Source organism: Microtus oregoni, unplaced genomic scaffold (genome assembly GCF_018167655.1).
Source record: "Microtus oregoni isolate MIOR12 unplaced genomic scaffold, Mior012 000009F_ref0000495, whole genome shotgun sequence".
NCBI classification, from domain to species: Eukaryota; Metazoa; Chordata; class Mammalia; order Rodentia; family Cricetidae; genus Microtus; species Microtus oregoni.
In genome coordinates this window covers 24,451,522-24,473,954 of record NW_024543068.1, presented here as the reverse complement: position 1 = coordinate 24,473,954, position 22,433 = coordinate 24,451,522, and the positions used below count along the sequence as shown (strand labels likewise).

Sequence of the window (22,433 nt, the reverse complement as noted above, 5' to 3'; positions counted from 1 at the left end):
GAGAGAGAGAGAGAGAGAAACAGGATCTTGAAGGAGGAACAGGTGAGGTTGCTCCAGACAGATGCCCTCCTGCTGGGTTTTTGCTCAACTCCTGGATTAGTATGTACTGATAGACAGATTCTCCTCAGGACCTTTACAAAACAGATGGGACCTCTTTCTACTTAACTCTTCTTGCTTTACTTCTCCCATCAGCAATAGTGTCGTGTATTCATAGCGAGATGGCTTGATCTCTTCAAAAACCTGCTTGTGCTTTACATTAAGTCAACAGATGAAACACAAATTTGAATTTTTAATTATGATTTCTATGTTTATGTAAAAACCAAATTCAATACTTTGAAAAGTCTGGATAAAGAATAATCAATCTCTCTCTCTCTCTCTCTCTCTCTCTCTCTCTCTCTCTCTCTCTCACACACACACACACACACACACACACACACACAATGTCAAACTAGAGATGGGATTTAAAAATTATATAAAATATAGGAGAAAAGATAAATTTAGAGAAACTATATAAGAAAAGTAATTTTTAATTTTAGAGAACTTACTGTCTTCAAATCTTCTCCATGTCCTTAAATTCATGCTGTCTTAAAGAAACCAGCAGAGGAAATTATTGGCAAAATCTTAAAGAACAGTTAGGCAAAATGTCAATCAAAGGCACTCACTTAGATGATGGCCTTGGCCAGGCATGTGGTGTGCACACCTGTGGCCACAACCCTTGGAGACAGGAAGATCAGATGTTCAAAGTCATTCTTGACAGAGGCTACCTGATAGATTCCTCCAAAGAGGCAGAGATCTTTTCTTCATCAAACATATATACATTTGAAATTTGTTAAAAGATAAATATGTATTATATTGTTTTCTTCTTTTTTGTGGTGCTGAGGAGCAAACACAGGTCATATTAGGCATGTGTTCTACCACTCAGATATAATTTAATTTCAGCTTGCAACTTTTAATAATTCTTTGACTTTCTAACTAACTCCAATTTTTAAAAATTAATCTTCATATATTTTAATAAAGGCATTTCTAGAACAAGTTAGAGTTAGAACCATAGGAACCTTGAGCTCATAATCATTAAATGTTAACAAAAATTAGTTTTAAAAAGGAGATTAATCTATATGTTAGAAAGATTAAAGTTCTGGCTTTGAGTCCTAACAACCAGTGTAGCTAAGAGTATTATTAACATCTTGTGCTCAAGTCCCTGCCTGGGCTTCACTGTTTCAGAGAACAAATCAGGTGACATCTAGTTCAGTGATTAACTCCTCTTTCTGATCTTCAAGCCACCTCTTGAAAGAGCACATGCCCCGTGAAATAGTTTTCTGTTGTTCTTGCATCAAATTATCACAAATTCATGGCTTAACGTAGCACATGGTGACTGATAGTTCAGGAAGTCAGAAATCTGAAACTGGGTCTCAGATGGAAGCACTGGCTGGGCTGTGTCCTTCTGGATGCTCTGGAAGGAACTTACCCTGTGCGCTTTCCAGCTCTTAGGTGACCGTGGCTCCTGGTCCTCAGCCAGCAGTGGCATCAGGCCAGCCTCTGCTTCCATCTTCACAGCTCCATGGCCCACTCTGACCCTTCTGTCTCCCTCCTTCTAGGTAATCCAGAGTAATTTCCCCACTTCAAAGTTCTTACCTCAGTCACACCTGCAAACTCCTTTGTCATGTAAGGTAAGGTCTTCATAGGGTTAGAGATGAGGCTAGTGGGCATCTTTGGGGGAAGATGCTTCTACCACACTGCATATGTGAGGTTTCATAGGGTCACGTATAAGAACTATTGTTTAATTAAAATGGATGAGTTCTATTTTAAAGCCATCTTGCTAAATTTTAAAGCAAAAGAGCACTTACAATAACTTTAAGACACCCTTTATATATAATTGTGAAATTGGCTTTGCTCATTTTCCATTTCTCTAGCATTATAATAATTGTTCACCATAGTTTCTTGTCTTTTGAATAGTGCTATATAAAAGAATTTAGCTATTTTATTATGTAAGCAAACATCTTATTTAAAATTATTCTTGATCCATCTATACACAGTAAAATAAATGAAGTGTTTAAAATGTATTTTACAATTCAGTAATAATTCTTACTTTCATGGCTAGAACAAAACTGAGCCATGATTTCTTTTAGCTATTTATAATAAGCAAAAATATAAAAGATTTCAAGTTTCTCAGTTCAAATTTCTTTATTTTGGGTGTTGTTGTTGCTTCTTTTCTAACAGCAGAAGGGCGAAGACCGCTCTGAACTCTAAACATTTACACCCAACCATGTTAGGGGTTTGGCTTTAATAGAAAAGTTGGCAGCATGCCAAATTAGTGACAGAAAGAAACCCCCATAAACGAGCTGTTGGTCCACTTAGGGCTACACAGCATTAGCTACAGTAGAGCTTTGGTGCCCGGGCGAAGCTGCTTTCTTGGTAATGCTTGCTGAAGTCAAGTTGGTTAGTTCACACAGATAGCAAAAGCCTGTCTCTCAAAATAAGTCAAACCATATGTTCAGAATTTATCACTTTAAACAAGCTCACAGTCCTGATGAAAATAGAGCAGGCATTCATGTATGCAGACAGCCGTTCTGTCCCCAGCTCCCACGTACTTGGTGGCTTACACTCATCTACAGTTCCTGAGGGTCCGACACTTTCTTCTGACCCCTCCTGGCGCCAGCATGCGCATGGCACATATACATACATGCAGGCAAGCAAGACAGTCATACACACAAAGGGAAAATAAATATTCGAAGAAAGAAAAAGAGCCCTTGCGAAGGAAACATGTTCACAGTTCGGCTCCTCCCTGCTAAGAGCTTTGGAAGTAGGACGGGCCTTCAGGCACTGGCTCCTAGCAGTGGGTAGGACAGAGTCTGAAAAAGCAGAGCCTGCGATTCTGAGGGAAGCCAGCCCCATGCCTGCAGGGCTCTACTTGGTCCTATTGACAGATTCCAATCCCGAGCTTAGGCGAGCCTGTAAAAGTACTTACTTCCTTAAGTTGACTGTGCAGCTCGGTCTTGTGATAAGAAAGCCTGTTTAACTCCGCTTCCAACGTAAGATGTTCTTAACTGTTGTATTTTATTGTGTAGTTCGTTCCTGTTACCAGCTCTCCTGTGGACAGTGGACCGTTCTGTCACGTTAAAGCTTCTCCCATTAAAATAACAAATGTTATTCTGCCTGCTGGATTTAGCCATTTCTTGGGACCCGACTTCACCTTGACTCCTGAAGTTGAAGGTATTTTTACAAAGAGTTTCAGAGAGAATGTAAAAACCAATAAACAACAACAGCAGCAACAATAAAAAATTAAAAAAAAAAAACAACCTCATTTGAAACAGCAATCTCATTTGACTTCCAATGGAACTTAAAATTACGTGGTTTAATTTGGGTTCTAGTGTTACAGGTTTTGTCAGTTTGTCTGTGGTATTTTTTTTAATTCTGTGTAACTCTGCACGGGTTGAGACTGATCCACTCTCACAGTGTAGACAAGAATCCCCTGACTCCTTCCTATGATTTTACATTTTCTGCATAGTGAACAACCACCAAAACCAGTCCAGCGGGGAATTCTGCTAAAAGCAGGAATCGGAGAATTTAAAACATAACAGACCCCTGCAGTCACTCAGTGCCTGCCAAAGAGACAGAGTGTCTTCCAAAGGGAGCTCATTTTCCTCAGGATTATCAGGAACTCATCAAGGTAGCAGGAGAGAAGAGTTTGAGAATCGGAGCTTTAAGAAATGGAGTATACTAAAAGAACAGGAAATGGAAATATTTCATTTAGTATATTCATTTTAATTAGAATTTAGAAGAACCTAAGCCCCTAATTGTAGATCCTCATTCCCTCTGTTTTGGAACAGCTGGGGATAGTGTCCCCACTTGAGAGAGTCTCCTGTATTCCTATTAACTTCTGTTAAAGTCTCAGGATAATTACAAAATTGTCTAGGACTCCTCAGAGCAGGGGATTTCCACACATGACTGCCGTTTTTAGAGAGAAGCCTGTTAGAAGGAGCCATGTATTGGGGAACTGGCTCAAAGGGTACCAGGCCTCAAGTGATGGAGCAGGAAAACCGCACCTGAACACTGTCCTCTGAACACCACACTCATCGGGGAGTGCACCACCCACACCTCTGCCTCCATCCCACCCCTGCTACACACACGCGCACACACACACACACACACACAAATGGAAGAGATAGACTCGGCATAATTATTATTGTGGTATATTTCTACATCTTTATGATAGTAAGATTTTAATCATAATGAGACTTATGTTTTGTTCAAAAAATTCTGCTATCCACATGCTTTTGGGCATATCTAATTGTTCTCAATATCATTGAAAGTATAATGTAGTCTTTAGGGGTGCTGATTTGTCTTCTTATCAGTTCAGTCCTGGCTTCATCTTTGTAACTTCCATGTGTGTGGTGTGTGTGTGTGTGTGTGTGTGTGTGTGTGTGTGTGTGTGTGTCTTTCTCCAAGATTACAGAGCAGTTCTTTAGGATTTTCTGGAAAAATCCTTACTCTGCTATTTTCTGATTATACTGCTCAAACTTTTAGTTTGAAAAGCATGTCCCCTTTTTATGTATACTTCCTATTACACATAATTCTGGGTATCTACATTCTTTGAATAATTTTTTTTTTTTTGGTTTTTCGAGAAAGGGTTTCTCTGTAGCTTTGGTGCCTGTCCTGGAACTAGCTCTTGTAGACCAGGCTGGCCTCAAACTCCCAGAGATCCGCCTGCCTCTGCCTCCCGAGTACTGGGATTAAAGGCATGCGCCACCACCGCCTGGCTCTTTGAATACTTTTAAAGAATCAAACTGATTAGCAAAAATGTAAGCTACACCAAGTATTAGCAATACATGGTAGTTTTATAAGGATTTTGTTTTTCTTTGGGGGGAAAATGCTTGTTTGGTGTTGAAACAGTGTCCCTTTACACTGCTCTGACTGACCTGGACCTCTGTAGACCACTATGTAGACCAGGCTGGTCTAGAACTCCCTACAGAATAGCTCTGGGGCAACTGGAAGGGATATCTCTCCTCCTCTTCCATCAGATCAGAACGTCACAACAGATCCATCAAGAAGGAAGATAAAGCTATCGGTGTGTTGTTAGCATTCTTCTCCATTTAAAAACTCTCCAAATTTTGTACGTATAAAAATAGTGACTATTACCACATACTGTTACAGCTTACTTTGCTCCCTGGATAAAGCTCTTAGCATAGGACCTCCTTCCCATGTACCTGGAGCCTTTGCCAAAACCTCATAGATTTGTATAATAATTCAAAAGCTTAAATAACAATTAAGGGTGCACAGTGTTCCGAAAGTGGGAAGTGAGAAACTAGTGAGAAAACATGGAAATAACTACAGAGCAACCACGACTGTGTTCCCTCCCGACTCTTGGCCCTCACAGAGTTGTGATGCAGTTTGCTTGTATTTTAGACAGCAAATAAATTCGACACTCTGAAATCATGAAGGCAAAGAATTTTGCAAATATTCCAAACTTTCTTTAAAATTTTCTTTTACCTTGTCTCCGATGTCGACCCAGCCCCAAGCCCGACTCAGTCATAAGAACCTCCCCACCTAGCGCTCCTTTGGAGATGGCCAATACCTCCTTGACTGAATTTCCAAGGACTGCGCACCTTCCTGCTTCTTTGTACCTCCACCCTTGCAGCTCTGACCTGTGGAACCAGCCTGTTGGCTGCAATCAGTTGTTTGAATGATTTCCAGGCTGACATAATTTCTAACTAGACAAAATGAGAATATATCTGTCTTTGGGAACTGAACACTTATACAATGCAAAAGTCACTTACTGCAGAGTTACTTCCAGTTATCTAAACCATGAAGTTGGTAAGTGACCATCATGCCTACCTTTGTTTTGAGCAGTAACTTTCTAGATCAAGTCAGATGTAACTACCTATGTTGAGGGAGCTGCGGGCCTCTTCCCACAGCCCAGCTCCCGGCCGTCTGGCTAGCTTACGCCCCAGAAATAACAACACACAAACTGTATTCATTTAAATACTGCTTGGCCCATTATATCTAGCCTCTTCTAGGCTAATTCTCACATATTAATTTAGCCCATTTCTAATAATCTGTGTAGCACCACTAGGTGCACTTACCAGGAAAGATTCAGCACGTCTGACCTGTGGCTTGCTTCATCGCATCTGCCCCAGAGAGGAGAGCTATCGAGTCTGAGCTCACTTCCTCTTCCTCACAGCATTCTGTTCTGTTTACTCCACCCACCTATGATCTAACCTATAAAATGGGCCAAGGCAGTTTCTTTATTAGCCAATGACCTTCCTCCATCATGCTCAAAAATAAATGAGCATGAATGAGCAAACATTTATTTTTAATATCATGCAAATGTCAGCAGACAGTAGTCAGGAAAAAATAAAACCTTATGTTTCTGATATGCTGAAGCCCTTTGGTTCTACATGAAGACGTCTCTCTTGGTTAATCTGACTTAATACCATTGGTCTTACTGGTTTTAAACGAGGTAGTTATTTTAGTTACTTTCCCCAATTTCTACAACAGTCATGAACTACTTATTGTAGTATACAACAATCTCAGAAGATAAAAGTGATAGGACATAAAACAGATTCTAGAAATACAAGTGTTTGTTTCTGGTGTTAGAAGGAGTTCATTGTGAAATCTCATTGTGGTCTGCCCTGCGAAGACTTTTGTTGTTCTAATTAAATTAATTGTTCTAATCTAAACAATTAGAATTACATAAAACTCCATTTCATTGGAGTTTTAATTAATTATTAAAGGTCAAAACCTGGTTTGAGCATGTCTGTTTTAGCCTGAGCCTTCCTGTGAAATCGTATCACTACGGACACGATTGTTCATAAAGGGAGTGAGATTGCTGTATCTCCAAGAATAGGAGCCAGCAGACAGAACATAGCCATTGCTACAGTAAGGTGAGTTTTTGCCACATTTTTGTTCTATTCTTTGCAAGGGAAAAAAAAAAAAGAAATACCCTTAAGCCAGGACAGCTTAGAGATAAAAACTCACTTAGAGATAAATGCAAAACGTGGTCATCGATGCTAGTTCCTAAACATAGCCAGCTATGGGCACTGCTGGTTCCTGTTCTCAGAGTTACAGCAGAGCCTTATTTTCTATTCAAGCAATGTGCCTGTGGTGATACGATTTTACAAGCGGTTTCAAGCTAAAAAAATGAAAATAAAAATAAAAAAGTCACATGTTCAAGCTAAGTTTTGACCTTTAATAATTATATTTCATTTAAAATTTTGCTAAATTGTTATAGTGTCTAAAATAGCGCAAAACAATCAAGCATGGATTTGACTTTAGTTGTTAAATAAAGTTCTCTAAATTGATGGCCAGTGGACTGGGTCTGCTACTCAGCTGGCAGTGTTCACCTAGCCTAGCATGCACAAAACCCTGGATTCAACCCCCATTCCGGCACACATCAGGCACAGTGGCACACAGGTGTCAGGGGGTAGAAGCAGGAAGATAAGGAGTTCAAGGTCATCCTTGGTTATCTGATGTGATGTCCACTAAGCTACAAGAGACCCTGTCCCAGACAAAAATGATGAATAAATGCCAGTCACGTTTTGATATACATAGGCTGCACAATTCAGAAAGTACCCTATATTCAGAGTATTGGCGCTACACTGCATATAATTTCATAGCATTACAATGTTACTTGTATAAACATAAGGTGTTTATATCCGACTGCATACCCTATAATCTACCTGAAAATATTTCCAAAGGTATTTTGGAAACTATCACTCCAGTGTGTGTGCAATAACTTCGTGCTTTTTAATCCTTTAATACTGGCTTTTGTAAATTAATTGTGTAATATGTTAACCTTCAAGCCTAATCGCAGATTGATTTTTTTACTTCTTACTGTGTGGGTTTTAAAGAGCTGTTGCATTCAGGGCCTTTGTTCCCAGAATAGCTGTGCAGTTCTGAAGATGTCCAGAAGGTGTCGGGTTGCGCTGCGGTTGCGATATTGCAGTGTCTGAGAGTGCACCTGTTATGAAATTAGGACTCCACGCTCTTTGTTTCCTTATATGACTAGAAGTGAGTATGAAACTTTTACAACAAAGCATGTCTTTTTAAAATACCAGGGCAAATACAAGCATTAGGCTTTTACTGGGGAAAAGTGTTCAAGAACAGAAACATATAAAGCAGAAAAGAATAACTTATACCACTCTATGTAACATTCTGGGATTTTTTTCACCTATGGATTTTTCATAAATGCTTTATTTTTATGTTTATTTTTTAAAATTGGGGGACATTTTATAAATATTATTCTAATTACATCTGAATTTCTTATTGAGCATAAAACAAATTTAATACATAATTTAGTAGTGACACAAAGAATAATAATAAGCAAGAGTTTAGGTATTGCCAGGCACTGCACAGAACACAGTGAACACATAGCTGTCCTTCAGTAGCCTTTTCATATGAATCATGATGCCTTATATGCAAACACTAAGGGTGATTCTGGACATTATTCAGCACAGCAGATCATAGTATTTTTCTGCCATGACAGCAGATGTCACTGACGTCATGCACAGCTCCCCTGGGACTAGCGAGGAGGTTAAGCTACGTGTTATTCGAAGGCAACACGTCTGTCTCCTTCCCACTCCTATTTAACAAAGCAAGCAAAATATCCAGGGAGATAAATGATGTTTTCATAGGAATGATTGCAGATGGCACGCGTTTTGAATGACTTATTCTAAAATGCTAATTAGATAGGCATGGAAAGAAAGTGTGGCTTACGAAAAGGATAGTGTATAATGTATCCAATCCTAGATTTTTTTTCAACTCCAAATTCACTGCTTTTCCAACTACACATATATAAGCAGTTAATAATAACATGCTATTCCGCCAGCAGTTTGTGTTAGCTTTCTACGTAGCTAACGTGCTTAAAGACTATAAACTATTTCGTTCTCTTCCAATAGATTTAGCTTGGATAAAAAGTATAACTTCTGCAATGCAAGTATTATTTCTTTGTTCTCAGTAAATACCTTGATAAATGTATTTTGCATGCAGTCAATCAAATCCATTATGACTTGATCTTCAATTCCACAAACAACCTGGAATGTGAGAAATTAACACATTTGAATTACAGAGTAGGAACTTACTATGCTGAACTGAAAGACAACCCTCTGACATCTACGTATGACAATTGACTGTAATTACAATTGTTCAGTAAGGATCTTATCACTTACTCTAGTTTACAGTCCTAGATCCTTCTGTTGAATTATCTATTGTTGTGAATATTTTTGTCTCAAATATACATGACGCCCTTTTGTACAGGTGTACACTGCATACAACTAGCTTTACAGTAACCCTGTATATACAGCATGCATAATATTCCCACCCACAAACTATCATACATTGTAAGAAGCATTAAATGTTTTGAAATATTGATCTTAATTAGAGCTGAATTCAGTTAAATATTACTGACATAAATGGAAATAAATTATCCTTGTTCTTTATGAGTAGAGACACTTTGGTTATTAAGTGAATCTAATCAACTCCGTTTGTTTGTGGGCTAGAAACTGATTTCTCATCAGAAAAAGTTGCCTCTGCAAAAACCCTAGCAATTCCAGACACCCTTGAAGCACTTAACTGTTCATCTTTTTATACTTTCCTTCATCGTTAAAATATTTCTAAGAAAATCAATACCAAATTGTTACTTAAGTTTACAGCTGCTTTTTAAAACTAGATTGGCCAGGAACACAGTTATTTTGCTAAAAATAATCTGCTTCTCCACATTTTTGTTTTATAAAAATATAATTATAATGGAAAATTAATTATATAAAATAAAATATAATTATACCATATCATCAATCTTTTTAATTTAATTTACTTTGTAAACTATTCAAAAGGTACCTCTCAGATTCAACTTATGTGCTTTTATCTTAAAATTTTGTTTTTGTAATGACATTTCCTTATAATTATTTAATGATTTAACAGGAAAAAACTATAAAAACTTGTAACCTAAAAATTGAATATATAGTCAAAGAAATATGGAAATATATTTGAAAGTATTAATTACCTGAAATTAAATTATTTACCTTCTATATTTTATTGGGCTTCACCTTAACTATATGCTCGTTTGATTCAACATAAACCCTGTTTCTCAACGTTGTCGTGTTCCATAGACAGTTGCAGCGATCACAGGCTGGGACTATGGCTGGGAGCTACAGGAAAGAGGTAGATCAACGGTAGAACACTTTCTTTTCTGGTCCATCTGTAATCGGGACAGTTTTTCCGTGTGTCCTGAGTTAAAAGTGTATCAGGATAACCCATTTTGATACATTTTTAAATGAATTACAATTTTATCAAACACAAGACTATAAATAAATGTGAGGTGTTTTTCTTACAAGTATGAAAATGTATAATTTTGCAGTTATGTACATTTAAACCCATAATTCTAAATTTCCTACTTTTTAATTATATGATTCTAATTAGTTTCTAAATGTGTAAAAAAATTCCATACCAGTAGTTGTTCGTAAAAGAAAAAAATAGTAATCTTACTATTATATAAATCATAATGCAACAGTTATACTTCAAAAATCAAGTTGGTGACATTTAAATGTTGTAGATAATATCCATGGCCTATGTACGCTTTTGCATCTTCCCTGCTCTAACATGAGTCTATATTTTCCTTCAACTCTTGCGATAGTTCTCCTAACATGGCTTTACTCTATGTTTCGTCTTTAACTGTAACTTGGTGCTCGGTCTCCCCTCCAAAATGTTTACAACTGTCTCTCTCTAGGAACAACCGAAAAAGACTAATCTGTTAAATATATATGTCAACAGCATTTTTAAGTTCCCAATTATTTCTCATTTCTTCCTCTCAATGTGGCTCAGACAGGTATTTGCAAACACTTAGCCTTGGCAGCCTTTCACTCTTTACGGAGAGCTTTGCGTGAGCTCAATCAACGTTAATGGTGCGTTTTTAGTTAAGGACACAGAATAGGGCGAAGTCAATTTGAGATCCCAGATGAACACGTGTCTTCAGAAAGAATGGGCATAAATGGGCTTAGAAAGCAGCGCGCCAGTGAAATGCGCGGTGCAGAGCGCTCCACTCGGGAAGCAGACACAATGGGAAGAGCGCAGCAGTGCAGAGCCTTTTAAGCTACATACAATTGGAGCAATGGACTTGATCCAACCTTCTATGTTAAACCGTTAAAAGAAAGGTGAAAAGCAGAGCAAGCTGGAATTCTATAGTGAGTGCCGAGGAACAGCAAATGGAGAGCTAAGTCTAAAAGGAATGAATGCAGTCATTCGACAACGACGTCAAAATTGGCACATTTCCCTGGTTAATTTACCTTGGAAGGACTCTCTAGGTATTGAGCCATTATTAACAACAAAAATAGTATTTAAACTGCCACCATTAGAATTTTGAAAGAACCTGGTCTACACCTGGTATTTTATAAACATATTCCTATGTGTTTCAATGTATAAGGGACATATAACGTAAATCTCATAAACATATAGTAAATTCTCACAGCCTTATAACAATCATTGTAATTATGTTGAGCCCCTTCCACTCAAAAAAGATGTTAATTTATATAAAGGGCAAAGGTGCACTGTACAGTTAAACAAACTTGAAACGGAGAATCAAACTAAATGTCACACATTACTTATAGAACATGGAAGTATTAATATTATCTGACTTTAACTAGTTTAAAGAAGAGTTGTATATTTTCAAAAAATGTTTCTTAAATGTATTGATATGCTTTCCTGTTTTAATAAATTTTACATCATCATAAAAGGGGGCATGGAATAATAAACTCTAAAATTTGAAGCTGTTAAATACATTAAAAAGTTGAATCATGTCTTAATCCATCCATCATTAGCATCTTGAAGAAAATAATTATTCTTTAAAATAATTCCTAAGAATTAGCGATAGAGCAATCAATGATTTTGACTCAAAGAAAAAAATTACTTTCTATATGTCAGATTAGATAGCTTCCACAACAGAAAGGCTGGAAAACTTGGCTTTTAGAATGAGACTTCAAGGAACTGAATGGCACAGTCAGGATTAAGTTGTTCATTACTAGGTTGTCAGTGCCTTGCTTTCTGCCCCAGACACGGTGTGTACTGCATGAGTGCTCCTGGCCTCAACAGTATAGGCTGCCATCAGAATGAACTGGAGTGGGTTCTGCCTCCATGCTGCCTAGCCTGTCTACATCAAAGCCTCAAGAGTGCTTAGGAGGCGTATTGCAACTTTCCAACTTCCCTACCAGCGCATGTGGTCTGCCTTTCCACTCAAGTTCTCCTGATAGCATGCTCCATAAAAGAACAGGATTCAATGCTAGGAGACAGCTGTGCAATCCCCTGGCTGATATAGTGGGCTGGACAGGAGCAGCAGTGATCAATCTGTCTAGATAGAAGCCTCCACAATAGAGTGAGAAGACATCGCCTTAGTGGACAGTGGAACTTCTCTTTTTTATTTATTTATTTATTTTTTTATGTATACAATAGTCTATCTGTATGTACATCTGCAGGCCAGAAGAGGGCACCAGACCTCATTACAGATGGTTGTGAGCCACCATGTGGTTGCTGGGACTTGAACTCAGAACCTTTGGAAGAGCAGGCAACGCTCTTAACCACTGAGCCATCTCTCCAGCCCCCTGGAACTTCTCTCTTGTTGTGCCTAATTTTCCCAGTCTCTTTCTCCAGATTCGTCTTTGAAAGTCTATCCCTGTCTTCTGAGTTAACATTGGGATTACCAGTCACTGGAGTGGGCACACACACAGCCTGCAGTTAGTGAATGATTTCCTTAGTTCATGTCCTTCACGACAAAGGCCACCTGGGAGGATGTGACACAAGTCTCGGCAGCCATTTGACTGCCACTAGAAGAGCCTATGTGAAGAATAAGCCGATGAAGACTAAGCAATATTGTTGACAGTGGTGTCTGAGTCTCCAAATGATGCCTTAGATGGGCCATTTGACTGCCCAATTAGATACACAGTAAGTTCCTGTGGGGCAATTAAATTGCTGGCATTTTCAACCAAACATATTTTTGGTGTGATGCCTAACCTCAGTGAGGGATACAAAGGACAGTATCACTTTTATTGAGTCTCAATTATAGTAATTTGAAGACTATTGTTTAAGACAAGAATGTGGTAGTCAGGATGTAAAACAAATTTATAAAATATATCATTCTTAAAAGTAAAGAAAATACAACCTCTCTTAGGACCAAAAGGATGAGAAAACAAACATGAGACTAAAGAATAACATCTCCAAAACACAGACGCAAGCAACTATATAAATAATGTATGTAATTCTATATTTTATGTATTTATATAATCTTTGCTTCTTTGGACCTCCAGCTTCTTGACTCTTGTTTAAGCATCTTTAGCTTCTAAAGTTGTGAGCTCTAAGTTCATTTTAGTCTCACAATTACATTTTCTGCTAATACCTATTGACGTTGACATTTTCTGCTACTACATATGGACTAAGGAAAAGAAAGGCATAGAAAATATTCAAGTAGAACCGATTTTTGAATGACAGAATATAATTTGTTGACATTTAAGATTCTATATCAAGTTGCTCTGTGAATTTGTTTTTAATTGTACTATACTCTTACTGTGTAAACTAGACCCCTTTTTATTTTTAACAGAAGAAAGACCCTGCTTTTGATACCTTTCTAAAAATATTTCAATGAGATACATAAAACATGATTTTCATTTTTGATGCAGAGTATATATGATTTAGATGTTCTGTTAGTATATTATGCATCTTTGTATGTATGTATTATGAAATAGGGTCTCAAGAAACCTAGGCGGGTCTCCAGTTCTTTAGGTAGAGGATGACCTTGAACTTGTGCTCTGCCACCTCTATTTCCTGAGTGCTAAGATTATAAGTGTGTCCTAGCCTGTCTGGGTTATGGAGCCCAGTACAGGTAAGCACTCAACTGCCTAAGTACAGCTCTGTCCTATCTTAGCCATTTTGGTTTTGTAGACTATAGATTAAAATGCACATGAAGTTTACCATTTTAAATTATCTTAAGTGCACAGTTCACTTCCAACCATCAACCTCATTCATCTTTAAAAGCTCCAAACCTTGGCCCCATCAAATAAATTCTTTTCCTCTAGGCAAGGTATCCACCCTTTCCCTTTTTGTTTTTATGGATCTGACTACTATAGGTACTTCATATGCGTGTAATTATATAACATCAGTATAATAGATTTGTGAGTGAATTATTTCCCCAGACATGCTTCTAAGGTTCATCCATGCTGATGTATGTGTCACAGTTTTCCTCCTCCTTAGAGTTGGTTAAGAATCTATTGTGTGCTTACACCACATTTGGTCCAGCAATTCATCTACCTTTGGGCTATTTACGTGACCTTCCTATGAACACGTGTACAAACACCTGCAGGAATCCTTGTTTTCAGCTCTGTTAGGCACTTTCTCAGCTCAGATGTGCTGGATCGCGTGGCAGTTCCACCTGGGCTTCTGAAGAGCCCTCGTGCTTCCCAGAGGGAAGTGCTCCGCCACTTTCTATCCTCACAGCAGTGCACAAGAAGACGTTATAGGGTGTGCACTCCTTTAATCCAGAGTCTGAGAGGCAGAAGCAGGGTGATTGCTGTGAGTTTAAGGTCAGTCTAGTCTACACAGTCAGTTTCTAAGGTTAGAAGACAAACATTAGATGATTGTTCAAAGTGGTGTCAAGACATCATCGTGATGCTAACAAAATTACCAGCTAAAGTGTTACCAGGTTTTCTCATTTGCATATTTTCACAGAATTTGAATGCTGCTTACAACTTTTTATATTATCTATCTAAATATTTCCACGACATTACAAAGACAACATACATGATCATCTTGTGTGTGTGTGTGTGTGTGTGTGTGTGTGTGTGTGTGTGTTTCACAGTCTTTGTGTAGTCCTGGGTGTTCTAGAAAACAAGAAAAGTTTTTAAAATCCAGGATTTAAGAAAAAGAAAATAAAGTATAAGAAACACACACAAAAAAAAAACCCTGTAAAGACACAAAAGTGCTAATTTTTAAACTCATTTTGTTCATTTTTCTTTCTTTTTTTTTTTTTGTAAATTTTAGTCATTAAATCACAACCTCTTCAAGTTAAACATATCTGTCTGCCAAACTATTTAGTACAAATTTTGCACACAGGAGGCATCAGTTGGGTTAAATTTATTCCACCGTGTGTTTATTTTTTTATTGACTGGGGAAACTTTTTAACCATGATTAAAAGTAAATTATCCACACATTAACACATTACAAGGATTGACTCCCGCTCCATGTTAGAACTGTGGAATAAAATCAGCAGATAAAGAGGAAGTCTTATAAAACTGACTTGAGAGTCAATGTAGTGTTCAATTTTACAGACTGTAAATGATAATAGGCATGTTACTAGGACTGTCCAACTCTTCCCAAAGCAATCTTCAAGGCTAATCACACGGACAATCACTCTTTTCATTTCTATAGCAATAACAAAAATTTAAGCAATATCTCTTGATTGAAGCTGTCTTGAAAATTGCTTCGTTTGAGACCTTATTTTAAAATGCAACAAGCCTGAAATGTTAAATGCAATTTGCCATGCAGCCTGGAGAAAGAAATGAAGTGTTTGGTACATTTTTCCTAATTGTTCATGATTGCAGCCTGGGTAGCCCAAGTGCTTTATCTTCAGAATCTCTTCTGAGGGTCTTGTCATCTTTGACCACTAGTCTTAATCAAAAGGAGGCTAAAAATAAAGTGACTTCACTATTACAAGGGAGAAACATTCACAACGCCAGCTTTAACGTTTTATTTAATTGACCTTACAGAAAAAGCTCTTGGTGGGTAAAGTGTTGGTTCTTAATGAGTTCTAATGGACTACGGTGGCATATTACCCAATGTCAATGCCAACGAACATCACTCTGCAGAGAAAGTTAACAGTTCAAAAACAATCGTCCTTTGGTTTTGGTCTGCGTAGTAGTGGGGAGAGCTCACTGTTAATTTTAACTCTGCTATTTAGAAAGTCTACGTGCTTTTTAAAGAAAAAGATCACTTTCATTAAACATTGTATAAATTCGCCTTTATTTCTACCCATAAATATGATTAACTTAACACAAAATTAAGAGCAGAAACAGAGTTGCCTTAAAACTCAGCTCTGGACCCCAGTCTCTGCTCACCACTGGGTGTTATCCTGGAGGAGGCTGGAGAGACCGGTGACCCCCCAGTGTCAAATGATCCCCTCTGTGTAGGCAGCAAACTAGAACTGAGACGTCAGTACTGACCCAGTATGTTTTCTATAGCTCTATGAAAATCAAATCTTTCCTCCAGGTAATAACAGTGTTTAAATTTTCATCATTTTTCTATTGACTAAAGTGTGCATGCTCATTATTTAAACAATACCCCTCCCCCAAAAAACCCCTCATGTTACTTGGTTCATGATTGATAAGAAGTGAGGAAAATGCTGGTCTAGTAAATGAAGATGGCTCAGAGAGGATGGAGTTCCAGATGCTATCAGGTAGGGGTGCTTTTGTGTAAGCATGGAAGGAGCCATTTTCCTCAGGAGGAAGCAGTGATAGAGTTCAGATGTCAACCAAAAGAGGAGAAAATCGGCTTCAGGTTCTTGTTCCGGTTCTTCACTAAGACACGCAGCAAATACTTTGCGTTCTGTGCATCAGTAGAAAAGGTAACAAAAACTCCCTCTGGATGAGTTCGCCTCACATTTAAGCATTTTTTAAAGACGTATTACAAGTTAAACAATTTCTACTAAATATTAGAAAGCAGTTGTCTATATAAAAACAAGTATCTAGTTTTTAGCCTGAAATCAATAAAGGTTTTTTTTGAGTTTAAAAAAAATCGATTTTAATTAGTAAATTAATTTGTAAATTTTGTAAATCACATGAAAATGAGGCAGATAAAAGCCTGAGTTTGGGGGAATGTGCTGAGATTAATAAATGTTAAAGTTAGTTAAGCCATTGGCAGGCTTCTAGGCGCATGCGCTCCCTTGCACAAGCAGGGCAGCCGCGGAAGAGTGGATGCCGTGGCGGTGTCCATATTAGCCATCAGCTCTTCATCAGTGCTGTTGACAAATGTGTGCTATAGGAGTGGGAGATTAGGTGACTGCCGCCACTGTAACAAGGTTCATGACCTAAATGGCACTGTAGATAAGCTGGAGGACTTCATCAGCATCGTCTTGGAGTCTTTGTATGTTGGGACAAAGGAGACCCTGAAGGCAGCAGGAGACCGGTTTGTGCCCTGGTGAATTTTGCTACTTCAGTTTCCAAAGGGCCGCGGAGTTTGCAGAAAACGAGCTGGATCTGTTTGGAGAGGCCTTGGAACTGATCATTGATTCAGAAACCTGCTTTGCTTCTTCTACAAACATTTTGAACCTGGTTGATCAACTCAAAGACAAAAAGTTAAAGAAGGAAGCAGAGCCGGTGTTGCAGAAGTTCGTGCATAGCAAGCAGCTGATTGAGAAGGGAGTTCACTCTGCACGGCTGGGTCGTCCTGGATGTGGAGCAGTTCGTCTAAGACCCCTTCCTGGATGCCATGAAGATATGCAACCATCTGCCACAGCCTCCTCATCCATGGTCAAAGCTGAGAGACATGGGTATTAGGATGCATCTTCTTTGCGTGGCCAAGTATGTCATGTCCAGTCCATCTCCGAACCACGCTGCCCCCATGTAATGACTACTGGCCTCATGATATCCCAGAAGTCTTTGACCCTGAGAATGCAAGGAAGACTGGCATTTCCAAGTCCAGCAGAAAGCGCTTGTAGACGTGGCAGCAGTAGCTGTGCGTCCTTCATGCCTCTGGCTGTTGGTGAGCTGCCCCTCACAACCCATTTAGGCCAGATCCTGGCCATCCACACTGCACATGGACTGAATCCCTTGTTGATATTTATTCTTAACATGTTTTTAGTAAACGTTTCCTGTTGGCAAATAAATAATAAAGTTAGTTAAGATAGTTATATAGAATATAGAAATATTCATTTCTATAGTCTGATTTTTGTCCAAATTAAGGGCCTTTTAAAAAAAACTCCAAAAGAATAAAACCTCGACATAAATTAATTAAAATTGTTATATTTAAAATTATATTGCTAAAGACAAGCTGCATATGAAAATTTCTCTTAATAATACTAACTCATTTTTGATTTAAGAAAACAAGACTCCCATGTATTTTACTTTTTACGTCATGTATAGCATATATTTACATATGTGCAAATGTTTTACATATATCTGTGTAAATACAATAGTATCTATATTTTGCATATGTGGTAAATATCTGGATATGCAACATTTGAAAACTAATAAATGAGAATTATTCTCATTTTTCAATAAAACATTATTTTTTAAGGAGTTCAGAGGATGACCTGCTGATGTAACACTTCACTGTACACTGGTCCAGGATCTAAGCAATCTTGATCATCATAGGCCCCAAATTACTGGTATGCCAGTAACTTATACAGCACCAAAAATACAGAATTCCTTTTCCTATGAAACTGTCAATATATAATTATGTCTTTATTTAAGAAAAATTGGTTTCTGTAGGAAAGTATCATTATGAAAATAAAAATCCACCATGGATACATACATATGTGTGTATGTATACACACACACACAGAATATATATATTTAAGTATAGTGTGTGTGTGTGTGTGTGTGTGTGTGTGTGTGTGTGTATGGCTTTTCTAGACAGGATTTCTCTCTGTAGCCCTGACTGTCCTGGAACTTGCTCTGTAGGTCAGGCTGGCCTAGAATTCAGAGATCCGCCTGCCTCTGCTTCCTGAGTGCTGGGATTCGAGGCGTGTGCCATTATTGTCTGGCCACTATGGCTTTTGAACAATAGGCAAATCATAGTTTGGGGGATTTTTTAAGTGTATTTTTTGCTTGTTTGCAATGTTATGATTTAAAGATTGTAAATTTTGGTAAAGACTGTTATTAACATCACAAAGAGGAATAAAGTACATGTTCCTCTTCTCATCGAGAACCACTTAATCTCTGGAGGCTAAAGTCTACCAGTTTCCTTTTATCCTTCAGAAATGAACACATACCAAGCATAGACAGGCTTATATCCAGTTTACCTAAATCTAAACATACTGTGCAAACTGATTTATTTCAACTTACTACAAGCTGGATGTCTCTGCAGGGGCTACCGAAAGGGCTACTTTTAGAAAAATGTCCAATTTAACCTGTTTTCTACTGAAGGAATGTTGTGCTTTCTGCTTTCAAATGTTTTAAGTGTATCTTTGCGAGAACACTGTCACACACTCAGGTGAGAAGGCTGCTCAGCAGATTTCCACAGATCAAATTTCTAAATGGAAAGGCATTTTAAAGTTTGTTGCAGCCAAGCTAAATTTCAAAAACTGCTCCTCTGGCATACAACTTATATTTTGTGTATAAAATTTCTTTGCCAAGTGTGGTTTCACTTCCTCTAAATAACTATATGAATGACCTCTAATGTTTAATATTTATATTATCTGAACATCTCACCATCATAAAAACTATAGGAAGGATTTCAAACTTATGTGGGCTTTTCTAGGCAAGTGAAGACTGATCTCAAGGAAAAAAGAAGACAATCTTTACAGGACTCTAATGGCTAGCATGTTTATAAGCAGAATTTAGAAGGCAGATACCAAGGAATTTCAGATAGCTACTTCAAGTTACTGTAGCTCTAACTTTAGAAGTTAATATTAATAACAAGGCATTATATCCTTGCTACCACTGTCAACAGAAGATGCTGGTGTTCTGATCTCAGTCTTTGATGCTGAGGTAAAGACTGAAGTCTGCATAATCAACTCAATGTAGGTGACAAACTAAGGGTATCTTTGTAATTCATGTGTGCATGACTTAGCTGAACAGACATAAATTAAAAATGTGTATTAAAAATAGTGTATTATTGAACTTCAAATGTCCAGTGAACTTGTCTTCACATTCTTTTAATGAAATGTACCCTAATTTAAAAGTGAGACAACTTGCCAAGAATGGTGGCTCACAACTTTAAATTCCAGCATGCAGGAGGCAGAGGCAGATCGGTCTCTGTGAGTCTGAGACCAGCCAGTCTACATAGTAAATTCCAGGCCAGTTAGAGATACACAATGAGACACTCTTAAATAAATAAACAATTAAACAAACAAACAAGTAATTGCTTTCAGTATACAAATAGTTCTATGTTCTCTTTCTGAACAACTGTTTCCCTCAAATTTCCAGCAATGATAGCTCAAAATAATAAATACCCTTAAAAGTTAAGCTGGATGTGTGATTCACATCTGTAACCTAGGACCTGGGAGCCTGACACTGGAAGGCTTGTAGGAGCTTACAACCATCTGAACCATAGCCTGTCATAAACACAAGAACAATAACAACCACCAAAAAAAAAGTCATTGATGGCAAATGACAGTGAAATGTAAGAGCTATCCAATAAATTTTTAATTTCTTTGAAAGAAAAGGAATTAGAGGATCTAGAAGTCTCTATAGAGACCAGATTGGTTTCAGACTCACAAAGATCCACCAGCCTCAACCTCTTGAGTGCTGATAACAAAATCCAAAAACTATCTTTTTAATTCTGTAATACTCCCCATCAAGAATTACTGTAAAAATTTCAGAATTATAAAATATGTCTTACAGAAAAGCTTGAAACCACTGGGTGGTGGTAGCAGCACATGCATTTAATTCCAGCACACAGGCAGATCTCTGTGAGTTCAAGGCCAGGCTGGTCTACAGAGAGAGTTCCAGAGTTCCAGGATAGACTCCAAAGCTCAAAGAAACTCTGCCTCAGAAAGAAAGAAAGAAAGAAAGAAAGAAAGAAAGAAAGAAAGAAGGGAGTGAGTGGGAAGTCCTTCTGTCTATGCGTTGCTCTTATTGGTTAATGAATAAAGAAGCTGCTTGATCCAATAGAGGGCAGAATAGACCTAGGTGGGAAAACTAAACTGAATGCTGGGAGGAAGAAGGTGAAGTCAGGGAGAAGCCATGGAGCTGCCACAGGAGACAGACTCTGGGTGCAGGATAAAACTTTACTGGTAGCCCACAGTCACATGGTGATACACAGATTAATAGAAATGGATTAATTTAAGATATAAGAGCTAACTAGCAATACACATAAGTGATGGGTCAAGCAGTGTTTTAATTAATACAGCTTTCTGTGTGATTATTTCAGGAATCTGGACAGCCAGGAAGATGACCGAGCAGCCTCCAACAAAGGAAGGAAGGAAGAAGAAAGAAAAAAATAAAGCTTAAAACCAACTAAGTCAAAGCTATGATCATGTTAGTTATTGTTTATTTCACAAGTCATTTGTGTGTCTGTGGGGCATGAAATGTTTTATTTTGAAAGGTATTTCAATATGAAACTCTTCTTAACTCCCTGTCATTTAACATCCTCATACGTGAGTCACACAACACACATTCTCATCAACATGAGACAATGTAAAATTCTACCTATCCCATGATCATTTTAAAGGTATGTGTATCAGACAGAGGTGTAGCTCGTTGGTAGAGTGTTTATCTGGCACACACAAAGCTCCAGGCTTGATCCCTAGCACCCCATTAACTGGGTGTGGTGGTGCCTGTAACCCCCACAGAGGAGGTAGAAGAAGAAGATAAACTTGAGTCATCTATAGCCACACAGGGAGTTAGGATCAGACGTATAATATGTAAAAACCTGCCCCCCAAACAAATATCATAATCTGTGATAAAAAGAAGTCAAGTAAATTTCAACAAACCAATAAATGTCACACTGTCACTTCCTTTTCCTGATGATTTTCTTTCTTGGCTACCTTTTCACATATATTTTACCAATCTTTCCCAATCTCAAGACTTCAACTAGTTTTCTGTATTTCTAGTTACTTTTATGAGCTGGAATATACCACAAATCCTTTAGAAGCATGTCAACTTGATTTTGTTATCTTTCTTTTCAGGGTGGCTCTTCTTTTTTTACTTATTTATTTCTGTATTTATTTACTTGTGTATTTCATGTTACCTCAGACTTGATGTAGACACTAAACTTGGAGTCTGGACTCATCTTCATTCTCTCTTCTTAAGTCTCCTTATTCCCACTCAATCCAATCATTTACCGTTCTAACCAGTTGTACCTCTAATTGAAAAGCTCAGTTTCCTAATGCCCTTCATGAACTCTCGATTTTTTTCTTGCCTTTATCCCACTATTCCTGGTTCTGCAGCTCTGCATTATTTTCTATACCCTCTGCCACTCTGGTATGAACTGAAAACAGACATTGCCAGTATACCATCACATAAAACCTGTACACTAACTACAGATGTCTCCACATCTTCTTTGGCTGGTTCAGCTGTGTCATGTTGTTCATCATCTGTTAATTTCAGATGAATCAGCAAGGTAGTAAAACTAGATGAACCATGAAGCCCAAACAGACATGGGCTCAATTCCAGGCTTCATTTGTTTGATATTTCTGAAATTCAGAAGCCTATAACTGAAATTAAATTAACAACAAATACCTCATAGGGTTACCATTAAATGCAGTACATAAATGCACCTACCTCTATATGGCCTAAATATTG

General features: G+C 37.9%; 1 protein-coding gene and 1 pseudogene across 1 annotated transcript in view; both read left to right on the top strand.

The window, feature by feature from the left end:
* Positions 1-1,658, top strand: part of Lrrc9 (leucine rich repeat containing 9) — a 67,227-nt gene extending 65,569 nt beyond the window's left edge. Inside the window, exon 32 of the mRNA XM_041658442.1 lies at positions 1,596-1,658. The gene's annotated coding sequence lies outside the window, so the exon portion shown is untranslated. The remainder of the gene's footprint in view (positions 1-1,595) is intronic.
* A 15,241-nt stretch (positions 1,659-16,899) lies between these two features.
* Positions 16,900-17,683, top strand: LOC121452495 (annotated as a pseudogene).
* The last annotated feature ends 4,750 nt before the right edge of the window (positions 17,684-22,433 follow it).